This window comes from Camelina sativa, chromosome 9, assembly GCF_030686135.1.
Source record: "Camelina sativa cultivar CO46 ecotype springtype chromosome 9, ASM3068613v1".
In the NCBI taxonomy this organism is placed as follows: domain Eukaryota; kingdom Viridiplantae; phylum Streptophyta; class Magnoliopsida; order Brassicales; family Brassicaceae; genus Camelina; species Camelina sativa.
The window spans coordinates 19,500,015-19,515,933 of NC_141888.1; the positions used below are offsets into that span (position 1 = coordinate 19,500,015).

The window sequence follows — 15,919 nt, forward strand, 5'->3', positions numbered from 1 at the left end:
CTTGTTTTGCTTTTATACATATGAAAGCATGATACGTTGTTTACTCTGAATGATCTGTTTTTAATGTTATTATTATAAGGGAGTTAATTTGCTTTAGCTGTACTTTTCAAAAAAATTAGTAAAGTAGGACTCTAAGAAGATAAGAGACGTACCTTTTTTTTTGGTGCTATTGGTTGTTTGGTAGACGAGAGTAGGAGTGTGTATGTTCTCTTGGTAGGCGTTCCTCTGAAATATTCAAATATGGTTACTTTTTGGGAAACTGAAAGCCTAACGAGGACTAGATATCTTATAATTTTGAGCAAACTATGCTGAATTCAGATGTGAAAAATAAGAATTTTCGCTTCATTGTTTGCCAGCTCAACATGTGGTTTGGGAGATTGTGACTCATTTGGGGCTCAAGATTTACTGGTGATGTCAGGCTCAGGCAGGTTGAAATTGCTCCTTCGCACCGTTCTATCAATAAAGAACTCTCTGATGGAAAGCAGACAGTCCGTGGAGTTACTTTGCCATCAACCAATTCAGTTCTTGGTGTATATGCGTCTTCCACAGATCCAGTTCATGTACCATCCCCCGTTTCTAGATCATCACCCGTGGGTGCTATTAAACGGGAACTAAGGGGTGTAGGTTTAGGTGGAAAACCTTCTGAAAATGTTGGTAAAGATCCATCTGTCTGATCTTTTCCAGGGTCCTCTATTAGAAAGAATGGGCCTCCAAATGCATATCGACCATCTTCCCCAACTTCAAAGATTGATCACAATCAAACTACTGCACGAGAGCCTATTATGTCCAGCGGTGTTGAAAAGAATAGGCCATTATTGAACAGACAGTGTGGGAATAGAGGAAGTCAATATGCTAGAACACATCAAGTTGGTGGCCATACAAAGGGTAACACTTATACGCCAATTATTTATTAATCAAAAGGATGTTGTGCTTTATTTGATTTCTGCTAGGCGGCTCTTTTCCCTGTATATAGCTTCTGTCTTTGTTAATATAATCCTTTCTTTCAATCTATTGGGAAGTCCTTGTGGTAGCCATTTCTTTTCTTGACTTCTGATACTCTTGATCAACCTGTACGTAATGCAGGAGTCTCACAAAACAAGGAGGGAAACCATAATCAAATCAGTAACATGTTGGACACAACCCTGGAGTAATTGGAACACCTACAAAGTCTCAAGCTCGCTGTCCTGCTGATAATTCCATAAACGTGGAATAAGAAGCCGTTAAGTTGCATGATACGCTTTCGCATGTTCATATCAGTGAAAGTCGAATGTCATCATCGCAGATCATATTCGCGTCCCAAAGACTGACCGCTGTCACCTGACTTTTGGTAGCTTTGTTCAAGAGTTCAATTCGTCAAGAAATTCAGCATCTGCTTTTCAAGAATCATGCTCCTCAGAAGAACTTAGAAAATCTGATCAGAGGTAAGTTCTGACAGTTGGTGGTATTCTTGCAGGTGAAAAGCTTTGGATGAGGAGAAAAATCTAGAGACCTACATACGGAGACTTGTTGGAATTGTCAATCATAGATTAAATCCTGCAAGAAGAAGAAGCTTCAGTAAGAGGATGATGAAGAGCAAAGAATGCGTAAGCATCGAAGAAGAAGAAAGCAGAAGCGTTGAAGGAGGACAGAAGAAGAAAGAAGAAGAAGGCCATTGGGCCTCAAGTGAAACAAGCCCAATAACATATGTGGGTTTGGTTGGTTAGTATAGTAATTAGGTTAAGATTATTGCATTAGTATAAAAGAGATGTATGATTGTAAGAGAACATTGATCCAAGTTTAACAATGTAGTCTTTGGAGTAAAACCGCTTCTTGTCTCATCTTTAACAAACAAACCAAATCTGAGAGCTAGAGAGAGCAAGACATCTAACCTAAGAGAGGTTAGAAGTAAGAATTCTAACATGGTATCACAGCTGAAGATCCCTGGAGCCTGCAAGAAGAAGAAGGGTTGAGGCCGAGAGGGAGAAAAGGCAGTCTAGGAAGAGACTGAAGAAGAAGGGAAAGTGAGGGAATGTGTTCCGACCTGAAGTTTGGTTAGACAAGACCAACGGATCCGAGAGTAAGGAGGAAGTGAGATGCGGCTAGAGAAGCTGCTCAATGGAATACCTGTAGCCAAGTGAGAGGCTGTGAGGGAGAAGAAGAAAGCTGCCGTAAGAGGAAACGGCAAAGAGAAAGAAGAGAAAGATGGAGCAGCTCATCACTGAGAGGTGAGCTGAGTGAAAGAGTAAAGATGGAGCAAACCTGAGACGGTGAAGCTCCACCACAGTTTAGGTCTGAGCCAGCGTCATAGAGAAGATGTCAAGAGCCTGCGACCTGAGAAAGGCATGAGAGGGAGCTGTTCATTAGTGACAGATGAGCAGAGATGGAGCCTCCATGAAGTCGTTCATCACTGAGAGATGAACAGACCTGAAACAGAGAGGTGAAAGGTTAGGAGAAAACCTGAAACCTGAAACAAAAGAAGGAGAAGCAGCTCAAAGGCTGTGAAGAGAAAGAAACCCAGCATATTGTTCAAAGCAAAGCTTGTTGGGAGAGGAAGGAAGAAGCCTGCACAAGGAGAAGTGTAAGGCTGAGAAAGGAAAAAAAAATAAGAGAACAAAGAAGAGCAAACTGAAACTGTCAAAGAAGAAAAGAAGGAAAAGGATGTGGTGACAAGAGCACCATCAGCTACCACAAAGACTTTTACACCGTACCTTCAAGAGCACCCAAGAAGGCGAGGAGGTCTCTGGAAGAAGCTGTGGAGATAGTGCGGATGTGAAGACAGAGTTGTGGGGTGATTTCTTTTCTTGTTCTGACATGGTGAAGTGAAGCTTGAAGATGCTTGGTGAAGTTGAGGATCCATGTGGTTCTCCAACTGAAACAAGAAGAGAAAAGAAGCCAAGGTTAGAGAAAGACCAAAGCCCATAGTGGTGTAAGGAATCGGGCAGAGCCGAGGTTGATGATTCAAGAAACCAAAGAAGGCTAAGGTTAGAGAAAAACCTTTGTGAAGAAAAAAAAAAGGCTTGCAGCAGAAGAAGCTGAAGCAAAAGAGGAAGAGAGGCACCACATCAATGGTGTCAAAGAAGAGTGGGGCTGAAGTAGAGAAGAAGCTCAGTCACCAAGTGAAAGAAGCTGCAGCCATGGAAACAAAATCTCATGAGGTTAGTGTGCATAAAACCAGTGTTCAAAGATCAACAATACTCAAATTCAAGAAGGATGGATTGAGAAAGAAGGTTGAGGCTGAGAACAAACCTATGAAGCATCAAACAAAGAGGGAGAATTTGTGGCTGAAGTTGAAATCAGAGAGGTATGCTTAAGTTTGGAAAAGTTTTTGATTACTCAAGTTGTGTTGGAGATTCTGGAAAAACCAAATAGACCGAGGTTAGAGAAAAGCTTTAGGTGATGGTGAAAAGAACCAAACAGACTAAAGTCAACCAAAGTGATGGTTTAGAGAATGGAAATGCACAACTTGGTGATCAAAGAAGACTCAAAGTAAAGAAAGGGAGAATGCATACCTGAGGTTGAGTGAACGACGCAAGCTGTTGGAGAAGCAGGGATCAAAGTCAAACCAGAAGGAGGATGCTCACATAAGAGTGAAAGGGAGCAACAAACTGGTTAGAAAGAGAAAGATCAAAGCTTAAACCAAACAGAAGAACAAAGAAGGCTTACCTAAGAGAGGGAGCTGAAGACGTGGACAAGAGTCACGCACAAGATGGTGATATCAAAGAGGACACCAAACAGAACAAGAGGAAGCTCACTTTAACGGGAGCTAGTGCTGATTGTAGAAGCACTGAGGAGAAGCTCACGGAAAAGCTTGAAGGAGAGACTTGCATATTACAGAGATGAAGCCACAAGGCTGACTGACCTGCAAGTGAAACAAATTGGTCAAGAAATTGATCAAAGAGAAACATGGGGAGAATGCGAAGAAAATATGTCAAAGAGTTGACAAAGAAATTCGCAAACAGAACAAGAGAATGCTCACCTTAGAGGGAGCTGAAGCTGGTTGAAGCAACTAGCAGAGACGTGAGAAAGGAACTCTTGGAGAAGGCTGGCGGGAGTGTGAAGAAAACCCAAGAGCCTAAAAAACAAAGAAAACCAATTTCAGAGATTGGCAACAACAGCCGAGAGAGAATAAACGGTGAAAGAGTAGCAGAAGCAACAAGATTAAAGCCTTGAAGAGGTAAGTAAATTGTTGTTGTGTGATAAACAGAAATTCACCAAGAGGGAGCAGCACATAAGAGATTGTGAAATCTGTCAAGAAGTGGCAAAGAAATTCGCAAGAGAAAATCTGGATCAATGGAGATTCAGGTCAAGAGGGAGAAGAACTAGTTTGGTAATGAGCTATGCTGACATTGTGAAAGAGGAACCATGAAAAATGGTGATGTCGGACAAGAAGCTAAAGCTAGAAAAGAAACAAGGGAGAGGGAAGGAGTTATCTGTCTGCGGACTGTGGAGAGCATAGAGTCTCCATGAGGAAGAATCGAGATGGTGATGGGTCGACTCACGGGAAGAGACGGACGTGAAGCATCAGAGATTTTACTCCCAAGCACCTGTAGAAAAGCAAGGATCGATTGAGAAGAATTGAAGCAAGAGGGAGATGGATTCAAGAGGGAGATGAAAAGAACTTCACGCTGGAAAATCAAGAGGAAGAAGATTGATGTGTGAAGATTCGGAGCTAAATGGAAAAACACGACATTAACAAAGCTAACAGAATTTGTCCGAGGGAAGAGGCGAATTGACAAGAAGAGGGAGCATTGGGATTGAAATCCCTAAATTGAAATTGGGGATTTAAATCTATGGATTCAAGAGGGAGTGTTGGAATTGTGAATCATAGATTAAATCCTACAAGAAGAAGAAGCTTCAGTAAGAGGATGATGAAGAGCAAAGAATGCGTAAGCATCGAAGAAGAAGAAAGCAGAAGCGTTGAAGGAGGACAGAAGAAGAAAGAAGAAGAAGGCCATTGGGCCTCAAGTGAAACAAGCCCAATAACATATGTGGGTTTGGTTGGTTAGTATAGTAATTAGGTTAAGATTATTGCATTAGTATAAAAGAGATGTATGATTGTAAGAGAACATTGATCCAAGTTTAACAATGTAGTCTTTGGAGTAAAACCGCTTCTTGTCTCATCTCTAACAAACAAACAAAATCTGAGAGATAGAGAGAGCAAGACATCTAACATAATAGAGGTTAGAAGTAAGAATTCTAACATGGTATCAGAGCTGAAGATCCCTGGAGCCTGCAAGAAGAAGAAGGGTTTAGGCCGAGAGGGAGAAAAGGCAGTCTAGGAAGAGATTGAAGAAGAAGGGAAAGTGAGGGGATGTGTTCGGACCTGAAGCTTGGTTAGACAAGACCAACGGATCCGAGAGTAAGGAGGAAGTGAGATGCGGCTAGAGAAGCTGCTCAATGGAATACCTGTAGCCAAGTGAGAGGCTGTGAGGGAGAAGAAGAAAGCTGCCGTAAGAGGAAACGGCAAAGAGAAAGAAGAGAAAGATGGAGCAGCTCATCACTGAGAGGTGAGCTGAGTGAGAGAGTAAAGATGGAGCAAACCTGAGACGGTGAAGCTCCACCATAGTTTAGGCTGAGCCGGCGTCACAGAGAAGATGTCAAGAGCCTGCGACCTGAGAAAGGCATGAGACGGAGCTGTTCATCAGTGACAAGTGAGCAGAGATGGAGCCTCCATGAAGTCGTTCATCACTGAGAGATGAACAGACCTGAAACAGAGAGGTGAAAGGTTAGGAGAAAACCTGAAACCTGAAACAAAAGAAGGAGAAGCAGCTCAAAGGCTGTGAAGAGAAAGAAACCCATCATATTGTTCAAAGCAAAGCTTGTTGGGAGAGGAAGGAAGAAGCCTGCACAAGGAGAAGTGTAAGGCTGAGAAAGGAAAAAAAAAAAAATAAGAGAACAAAGAAGAGCAAACTGAAACTGTCAAAGAAGAAAAGAAGGAAAAGGATGTGGTGACAAGAGCACCATCAGCTACCACAAAGACTTTTACACCGTACCTTCAAGAGCACCCAAGAAGGCGAGGAGGTCTCTGGAAGAAGCTGTGGAGATAGTGCGGATGTGAAGACAGAGTTATGGGGTGATTTCTTTTCTTGTTCTGACATGGTGAAGTGAAGCTTGAAGATGCTTGGTGAAGTTGAGGATCCATGCGGTTCTCCAACTAAAACAAGAAGAGAAAAGAAGCCAAGGTTAGAGAAAGACCAAAGCCCATAGTGGTGTAAGGAATCAAACAAACCAAATCAGGCAGAGCCAAGGTTGATGATTCAAGAAACCAAAGAAGGCTAAGGTTAGAGAAAAACCTTTGTGAAGAAAAAAAAAAGGCTTGCAGCAGAAGAAGTTGAAGCAAAAGAGGAAGAGAGGCACCACATCAATGGTGTCAAAGAATAGTGGGGCTGAAGTAGAGAAGAAGCTCAGTCACCAAGTGAAAGAAGCTACAGCCATGGAAACAAAATCTCATGAGGTTAGTGTGCATAAAACCAGTGTTCAAAGATCAACAATACTCAAATTCAAGAAGGATGGATTGAGAAAGAAGGTTGAGGCTGAGAACAAACCTATGAAGCATCAAACCAAGAGGGAGAATTTGTGGCTGAAGTTGAAATCAGAGAGGTATGCTTAAGTTTGGAAAAGTTTTTGATTACTCAAGTTGTGTTGGAGATTCTGGAAAAACCAAATAGACCGAGGTTAGAGAAAAGCTTTAGGTGATGGTGAAAAGAACCAAACAGACTAAAGTCAACCAAAGTGATGGTTTAGAGAATGGAAATGCACAACTTGGTGATCAAAGAAGACTCAAAGTAAAGAAAGGGAGAATGCATACCTGAGGTTGAGTGAACGACGCAAGCTGTTGGAGAAGCAGGGATCAAAGTCAAACCAGAAGGATGATGCTCACATAAGAGTGAAAGGGAGCAACAAACTGGTTAGAAAGAGAAAGATCAAAGCTTAAACCAAACAGAAGAACAAAGGAGGCTTACCAAAGAGAGGGAGCTGAAGACGTGGACAAGAGTCACGCACAAGATGGTGATATCAAAGAGGACACCTGATGTGACCCGAGGACATGGTCACGGTATGGTTGCGGTATGGACGCGGCTTGGGCTCTCGGTCAACTTTCAGTCGGTGAAGCTTTTCTCGGCTGAGGTTCTGGGCTTCGGATCTAGGAGAGAATCAAACGAGGGAAACGGAGTTTGAAGGAATTCAAACGAGCCGTTCGGGAGATACGAGGAGGAGCCACGAACGGATCAATCGGACAGTATGGATGCGGAACGAGCGGGTAGACGTCTTCGAGGGGAAATACAGATGGATTGAGTGACGACACAAGAGGTTTGGCTCTCCTCTTGATACGGTCTCCAACTAGGTCGAACCCGGTTCGAGGCTTGTTAGGGTTTTCTCAAGGTTCAATCCCGGATTGAAGAAAGAGAAGAATGAGACAAGTTTCAAGAATCTCTCTTGAGGAAAAGTTTTATTTTCATACAAGTCTAAGGAGGAACAAGGGCTTAAGGAGGGTTTAAATAGCTAGGTCTAGATAGTAGCTTAAGGACACGCGGATTCATCTTGATCCGCACATCGTCCTTTTGACGTGTCCCCTTTACAAGAGAACACATCGCCGCCTTTTGACTAACACGCTTAGCCACAAACACTCTCCAACGTTCACAAACATAGGATCAAAAGAGAATATTCTCAAGTTCAAAATTAAACCAAAAATAAGTGGGAAAGAGAGATAACCGCCTTGGCCTTGCGCGTGAAGCAACTTAGCCTTTAGGCGTTTTGCGTTTAGCTCCATGCCTCGTTAAAACCTCCTCCGGTAAACCCATTGGGACAAACCCGGAGTGAGGAAAAAGAGTACACTTCCTCGCTTAACGACCTGACCGTCTTCACTCTTGGGTAAGAGTGAAGACTAAGCGGACTGAGCCTTCGGAGTCTTCGTGGGGTGGCTGGTGTTGGACGTAGGTTCGGACAAATAGGTTGAGCCGCTGTTTGGCCGCTTTTGCTGAGCTTTTGGAACGTGTGGTGGCTCCGGGAAGGATCGTTGGAGCCTTGGCCGCGTCTGAAGGGGTTGCCCTGGTCGCGTCCGATGCGCCTTGGTCAGGCGTCTCGGTCGCGTGCGGCGTGTCTTGGTTTTCTTGGCTGAGGTCGCGTCCTGCGATCACATCATTCCCTCCCCCTTGAAAAGGTTTTGTCCCCAAAACATCTTCGTCGTCACCTACATCAAACGGAACAAGGTCAGTGACATTGAATGAGGTGGATGTACCAAACTCACCTGGAAGCTCAAGTCGGTAGGCGTTATCGTTGATCTTCTCGACGACTCGGAATGGGCCATCTCCTCTCGGGCTGAGCTTGTCCTTGCGTTTCTGCTGGAACCTCTCCGGCCTTAAGTGTAACCAGACCCAATCACCAGGCTTGAACAGCATCGGTTTACGTCCTCGGTTGAGGAAGCGTGCATACTGCTCGTTCCTTCGCTCTATGTTGGCTCGGACCTCCTCGTGCAAAGCCTTGACCATTTCTGCTCGTGCGACTCCGTCTTGATTCTCGGCTTCATTCGGTGGTAGAGGAAGGAGATCCAGGGGCGTCAAAGGCTTGAATCCGTATGTGACCTCGAATGGCGACCTTTTCGTAGCTGAGTGCACCGCTTGGTTGTATGCAAACTCGATGATCAGAATGCACTCGAGCCAGGAGCCTTTGTTGCTGGCGATAGCTGTGCGGAGTAAGGCGCCTATTGATCTGTTGACGACCTCTGTTTGGCCGTCGGTCTGAGGGTGAGCCGCGGTGGAGTACAGTAACTTCGTCCCGAGTTTGCGCCAAATAGTTCGCCAGAAGTGACCAAGAAACTTGGGATCACGATCGGATATGATGGTGCGCGGAACGCCATGAAGCCTTACGACCTGACTAAAGAACAAGTTCGCCAGTTGCACAGCATCATTGTTCTTATTGCATGGAATGAAGTGAGCCATCTTCGAGAACCTATCAACAACCACCATGATACTATCTTTATGCGTCAAGAGGGGTAGGCCGAGGATGAAATCCATGGAGAGATCGATCCATGGTGCGGTGGACACGGGCAAAGGCATGTAGAGGCCATGCGGGTGAGTTGTCGATTTGGAGGTGCGACAAACTATGCAACGGCCGACGTGCTTCTCTACCATACTTCGCATCTTTGGCCAGTAAAAATGCTCCTTGAGCACGGCCAAGGTCTTGGTGATGCCAAAATGACCCGCTAAACCTCCACTATGGGCTTCACGAACTAGCAGCTCCCGGATAGAACCATTTGGTATACACAGCCTTCGACCTCTGAACAGGAAACCCTCGTGAATGTAGAACTCGGTGTAGATTCCTTTCCCATGATTCTGGAAGCAATCTCCAAACTCAGCATCTCCAGCATAAGCATCTTTGATGCTTTCAAAACCCACTACTCGCGCGTCCATTGTGGTGATCAGTGCATGCCGTCTCGATAAGGCGTCGGCGACTACGTTTTCCTTGCCTTTCTTGTACTTAATAACGTATGGGAATGACTCAATGAACTCCAACCATTTCGCATGACGTCTCTTGAGGTTGGTCTGGCCGCGGAGGTGCTTGAGAGTTTCGTGATCAATGTGAATCACAAACTCTCTCGCCAATAAATAATGTTGCCAAACCTCCATGGCACGAACGAGGGCGTATAACTCCTTGTCATACGTAGGGTAATTAAGCGTGGCTCCACTAAGCTTCTCACTAAAGTACGCCACCGGTTTGCCTCCTTGAGTCAGGACAGCTCCGACTCCGACTCCCGACGCATCGCACTCAACCTCAAAAGTTTTGTTGAAATCGGGTAATGTAAGCAAGGGTGCTTGTGTGAGGCGTTTCTTGAGCTCGGTGAACGCCTTGTCTTGTTCCTCTCCCCATCGAAACTCGCTATTCTTCTTGATCACGGAGGTGAGAGGCGCGGCGATCGTACTGAAGTCTCGCACAAACCTCCGGTAAAAGCTGGCTAGACCGTGGAACGACCGGACTTGGGTGATGCTCGTTGGCGTGGGCCACTCCTCTATTGCGCGTATCTTCTCTCCATCGACCTTGAGGCCCTGCGAACTCACAACAAAGCCTAAAAAGACCAATTCATCAGCAGCAAACACGCACTTTTTCAAGTTTGCGTAGAGTTGCTCTTCGCGGAGGGTAAACAAGACAGCCTCTAGGTGTTTAACATGATCAGTCAAGCTAGAGCTATATACCAATATATCATCAAAATAAACCACTACAAATTTATTGATAAACGTTCGCAAAACATGGTTCATAAGACGCATAAAGGTAGAGGGGGCGTTAGAAAGACCGAATGGCATTACCAACCATTCGTACAAACCCTGTTTTGTCTTGAAGGCCGTTTTCCACTCGTCACCCTCCTTCATCCGAACTTGATGGTAGCCGCTCTTCAGATCGATCTTTGAGAAGACGCTGGTGCCGCTAAGCTCGTCTAGCATGTCATCAAGGCGTGGAATGGGGTGGCGGTATTTGATGGTGATGTTGTTGACGGCTCGACAGTCAACGCACATCCTCCATGATCCGTCTTTCTTTGGGACTAGGAGCACTGGTACAGCACACGGACTCAAACTCTCTCGGACGTAACCTTGTGCCATGAGCTCTTTGACTTGTCGCTCAAGCTCCTTCGCCTCTTCGGGGTTGACACGGTAGGCTGGCCGATTGGGAAGCTGCGCTCCTGGAACTATATCGATCTGATGCTCGATGCCTCTGATCGGTGGTAGGCCTTCGGGGAGTTCTTCGGGGAATACATCGGCGAATCGCTTGAGGACGCCGCGTATGACCTCCGGTAAGGCCTCCAGTGAACCATCAAGACCTGAAAGCAATGCATCTCGAAACAACATCAAAATCACTTGGGCTGAGTCCTTAAGGGACTTTCTAACATCACCATACTGAATCAGGAAATTCTTTTTATCGTTCGAGTCTTTAGACAACTTGTCTTGCATTTCATGTACTTGCGTGGGGCTCAAGGGTTTCAAGCAAATACGTTTGTTGTCATGAACGAAAAAGTATTGGTTAGTATGGCCGCAGTGTGTGGTGCGCTTATCAAACTGCCATGGGCGCCCCAATAAGAGGTGGCTAGCTTGCATAGGCACCACATCACAAAGGACTTGATCCTTATACGGACCGATACTGAATGGGACCGTGACTTGTTCCTTTACTTGGATCACGGTCTTATCATTTAACCATCTCAAGCGATAAGGGCGAGGGTGGTTTGTGGTTTCAAGAGAAAGTTTCTTGACAAGACTGGAACTTGCCACGTTAGTGCAAGAACCTCCATCTATGATCAAGCCACAAACGCGACCACTTACAGTGCATCTCGTGTGGAAAATGTTGTCACGTTGGTTGGCGTCATCCGTGGCTACACCGGCGTTCAGAATGCAGCGTATCATGAACAGTTCTCCGACCTCGGGTTCCGCAACAGCTTCTTCCAGCTCGGTTTCTCCTTGCACAATCTCTTCGGTGGCCTCATCGTCGGACTCGATCTCGCCAGCCTCGGTCAGTATCATCGTCCGTGCGTTTGGACAATCACGAGCGTAATGGCCTCTCCCTTGACACTTGAAGCATACAATGTCGTGGCTCCGGACGTCGGTGGTGTTGCGTCGCGGATCTTGGCGCTCATTGGTGACCGGCTCCCTAGGTTTGAATCTCGAGTCTGCGCTGGTCGCTTTTGGTTTTTCCGGCAATCGGTTTGATGGCGACGCGTTAGGAGTCCAATTGGTAGCTCCTTGAGTTCGGCCACGAGGCGCCGAGGCACTCTTCTTCTTGATTTGAGTCTCAATTTGCACCGAGAGATGCAATAACTCCTCAAAGGTTTGATAGGGTTGGCGCTCGACCTTGCGTGCAATGCGTTCTTGCAAGCCGTCCAAGAACTGGGCCATGAGTGATTCTTCGGAGTCATCAACTTGTAACCGGTTGCGCAAGTGTTCAAATTCTTCGTAATACTCCTCCACGTTCCGTGCGCCTTGCGTTAATCGCCGGAACTTCTTCTGGAGCTCGCGGTGGTAGTATGGAGGCACGTAGCGCCTTCGCATCTCTACTTTCAAGACCTCCCAAACAGTGATAGGTCGATCGCGGTTGCGTCGTTGTTCAGCTTCCAGTCGATCCCACCAGGTAAGGGCGTGATCGGTGAACTGTGCCACCGCATATTGGACCTTTCGTAGCTCCGGATAGGCATGGCACGAGTATAAGTGGTCCATGCGACTTTCCCATTCAAGATAGGCCTCGGGGTCCGACTTGCCTGCAAACGTTGGGGGGACCATCTTGTGGTTTGGCTCGTAACGTCTCGGGCCTTCGCCGTCCTGATCGTCATAGCGGTGTCGTCGTCTAGGCCTCGGTTCAAAGTCCTCATCGGACTGATCACTTGCCGGCTCGCGTCGTGGTCGACTCGCAGGTAACGGATCTTTGCGAGGAGGATTCATAAGTTCAATCCTCGTGAGGCGATCAGCTAGTTGCTCTAGGCCGGTTCGTAATGCGGCGAGGGTGACACCAATCTCTGGTGGCGCTGGTGGAACTTCTTCGGCCATCGTACGGACTGGTTGTTGGTGATGTGGCGTGGCTCCGCGGTATAAGTTTGAATTTTAACCTCGCAAAAGAATACCACACGTGAGTCTCACACGCTCAAGAGGACCACACAAAGATTCGTTTCACTAACAAGGTTTGAGGATAGCTATGACACATGCAATCCTATGACTAAAACAAATAAAGCAAAAGTAAAGTGCTACGCGACAAGAATTGCTTTATGCCTAAGACCGGAAACACAAAAATAAAACGCGTAACTAGCTTTATGGATCCAAAAGTGAACTCGCAAGAACACCAAGGAACAGAGATATGAACACGAAGAACAAATGCGAATTCTAACAACCTAAGCGAACGAAAGACAATCCTAAACATGCACCAAAATAAACCAAAAAGAACAAACGAGTCTTATGGAGCTAAAAGATGCAAGCTTTAAACTCAAAGATTGAAACTTAAAAGGAACAGAGAGTTCTGGAAAGAAACAACCTCGTAGGAGCTTTGAAGCTCTGATACCAAGCTGATGTGACCCGAGGACACGGTCACGGTATGGTTGCGGTATGGACGCGGCTTGGGCTCTCGGTCAACTTTCAGTCGGTGAAGCTTTTCTCGGCTGAGGTTCTAGGCTTCGGATCTAGGAGAGAATCAAACGAGGGAAACGGAGTTTGAAGGAATTCAAACGAGCCGTTCGGGAGATACGACGAGGAGCCACGAATGGATCAATCGGACAGTACGGATGCGGAACGAGCGGGTAGACATCTTCGAGGGGAAATACGGATGGATTGAGTGACGACACAAGAGGTTTGGCTCTCCTCTTGATACGGTCTCCAACAAGGTCGAACCCGGTTCGAGGCTTGTTAGGGTTTTCTCAAGGTTCAATCCCGGATTGAAGAAAGAGAAGAATGAGACAAGTTTCAAGAATCTCTCTTGAGGAAAAGTTTTATTTTCATACAAGTCTAAGGAGGAACAAGGGCTTAAGGAGGGTTTAAATAGCTAGGTCTAGATAGTAGCTTAAGGACACGCGGATTCATCTTGATCCGCACATCGTCCTTTTGACGTGTCCCCTTTACAAGAGAACACATCGCCGCCTTTTGACTAACACGCTTAGCCACAAACACTCTCCAACGTTCACAAACATAGGATCAAAAGAGAATATTCTCAAGTTCAAAATTAAACCAAAAATAAGAGGGAAAGAGAGATAACCGCCTTGGCCTTGCGCGTGAAGCAACTTAGCCTTTAGGCGTTTTGCGTTTAGCTCCATGCCTCGTTAAAACCTCCTCCGGTAAACCCATTGGGACAAACCCGGAGTGAGGAAAAAGAGTACACTTCCTCGCTTAACGACCTGACCGTCTTCACTCTTGGGTAAGAGTGAAGACTAAGCGGACTGAGCCTTCGGAGTCTTCGTGGGGTGGCTGGTGTTGGACGTAGGTTCGGATAAATAGGTTGAGCCGCTGTTTGGTCGCTTTTGCTGAGCTTTTGGAACGTGTGGTGGCTCCGGGAAGGATCGTTGGAGCCTTGGCCGCGTCTGAAGGGGTTGCCCTGGTCGCGTCCGATGCGCCTTGGTCAGGCGTCTCGGTCGCGTCCGGCGTGTCTTGGTTTTCTTGGCTGAGGTCGCGTCCTGCGATCACATCAACACCAAACAGAACAAGAGAAAGCTCACCTTAACGGGAGCTAGTGCTGATTGTAGAAGCACTGAGGAGAAGCTCACGGAAAAGCTTGAAGGAGAGACTTGCATATTACAGAGATGAAGCCACAAGGCTGACTGACCTGCAAGTGAAACAAATTGGTCAAGAAATTGATCAAAGAGAAACATGGGGAGAATGCGAAGAAAATATGTCAAAGAGTTGACAAAGAAATTCGCAAACAGAACAAGAGGATGCTCACCTTAGAGGGAGCTGAAGCTGGTTGAAGCAACTAGCAGAGACGTGAGAAAGGAACTCTTGGAGAAGGCTGGCGGGAGTGTGAAGAAAACCCAAGAGCCTAAAGAACAAAGAAAACCAATTTCAGAGATTGGCAACAACAGCCGAGAGAGAATAAACGGTGAAAGAGTAGCAGAAGCAACAAGATTAAAGCCTTGAAGAGGTAAGTAAATTGTTGTTGTGTGATAAACAGAAATTCACCAAGAGGGAGCAGCACATAAGAGATTGTGAAATCTGTCAAGAAGTGGCAAAGAAATTCGCAAGAGAAAATCTGGATCAATGGAGATTCAGGTCAAGAGGGAGAAGAACTAGTTTGGTAATGAGCTATGCTGACATTGTGAAAGAGGAACCATGAAAAATGGTGATGTCGGACAAGAAGCTAAAGCTAGAAAAGAAACAAGGGAGAGGGAAGGAGTTATCTGTCTGCGGACTGTGGAGAGCATAGAGTCTCCATGAGGAAGAATCTAGATTGTGATGGGTCGACTCACGGGAAGAGACGGACGTGAAGCATCAGAGATTTTACTCCCAAGCACCTGCAGAAAAGCAAGGATCGATTGAGAAGAATTGAAGCAAGAGGGAGATGGATTCAAGAGGGAGATGAAAAGAACTTCACGCTGGAAAATCAAGAGGAAGAAGATTGATGTGTGAAGATTCTGAGCTAAATGGAAAAACACGACATTAACAAAGCTAACAGAATTTTTCCGAGGGAAGAGGCGAATTGACAAGAAGAGGGAGCATTGGGATTGAAATCCCTAAATTGAAATTGGGGATTTAAATCTATGGATTCAAGAGGGAGTGTTGGAATTGTGAATCATAGATTAAATCCTACAAGAAGAAGAAGCTTTAGTAAGAGGATGATGAAGAGCAAAGAATGCGTAAGCATCGAAGAAGAAGAAAGCAGAAGCGTTGAAGGAGGACAGAAGAAGAAAGAAGAAGAAGGCCATTGGGCCTCAAGTGAAACAAGCCCAATAACATATGTGGGTTTGGTTGGTTAGTATAGTAATTAGGTTAAGATTATTGCATTAGTATAAAAGAGATGTATGATTGTAAGAGAACATTGATCCAAGTTTAACAATGTAGTTTTTGGAGTAAAACCGCTTCTTGTCTCATCTCTAACAAACAAACCAAATCTGAGAGATAGGGAGAGCAAGACATCTAACCTAAGAGAGGTTAGAAGTAAGAATTCTAACAAGACGCCTCCAATTGCTAAAATCATAGGTACGACTTACATCAGGAAGAGTGATTTTGTTGGGCTTTTCCTATGCCGATCAAACATTTTTTCCTTCGTTGGTCAAACCATTTTTTGTGTTTATTTAACTGTTCATAGGTTCTCTTATTAATAATGTGCTTCATTGATATATGGGGTTAAAATAATTGAACTACATATCATGATTTGATTATTTTATGTACTTTCGTTTGCGTGTTTCATTTAGGAAGTTAAGAAAAAGAAACGGCACTGCGAAAGAGTTTGAAATTTATAAATGCTAAGCTTCCACAACAACGTCAACAACGTA

General features: G+C 45.4%; 1 long non-coding RNA gene across 1 annotated transcript; it reads right to left on the bottom strand.

Moving 5' to 3' along the window:
- Nucleotides 1-2,019: 2,019 nt before the first annotated feature.
- Nucleotides 2,020-2,844, bottom strand: LOC147938329 (uncharacterized). The gene is made up of 3 exons (XR_015565864.1): nucleotides 2,688-2,844; nucleotides 2,239-2,541; nucleotides 2,020-2,103 (listed from the first exon to the last, which is right to left on the bottom strand). It is a non-coding gene; the product is annotated as an uncharacterized LOC147938329 (long non-coding RNA).
- Between the last annotated feature and the right edge of the window lie 13,075 nt (nucleotides 2,845-15,919).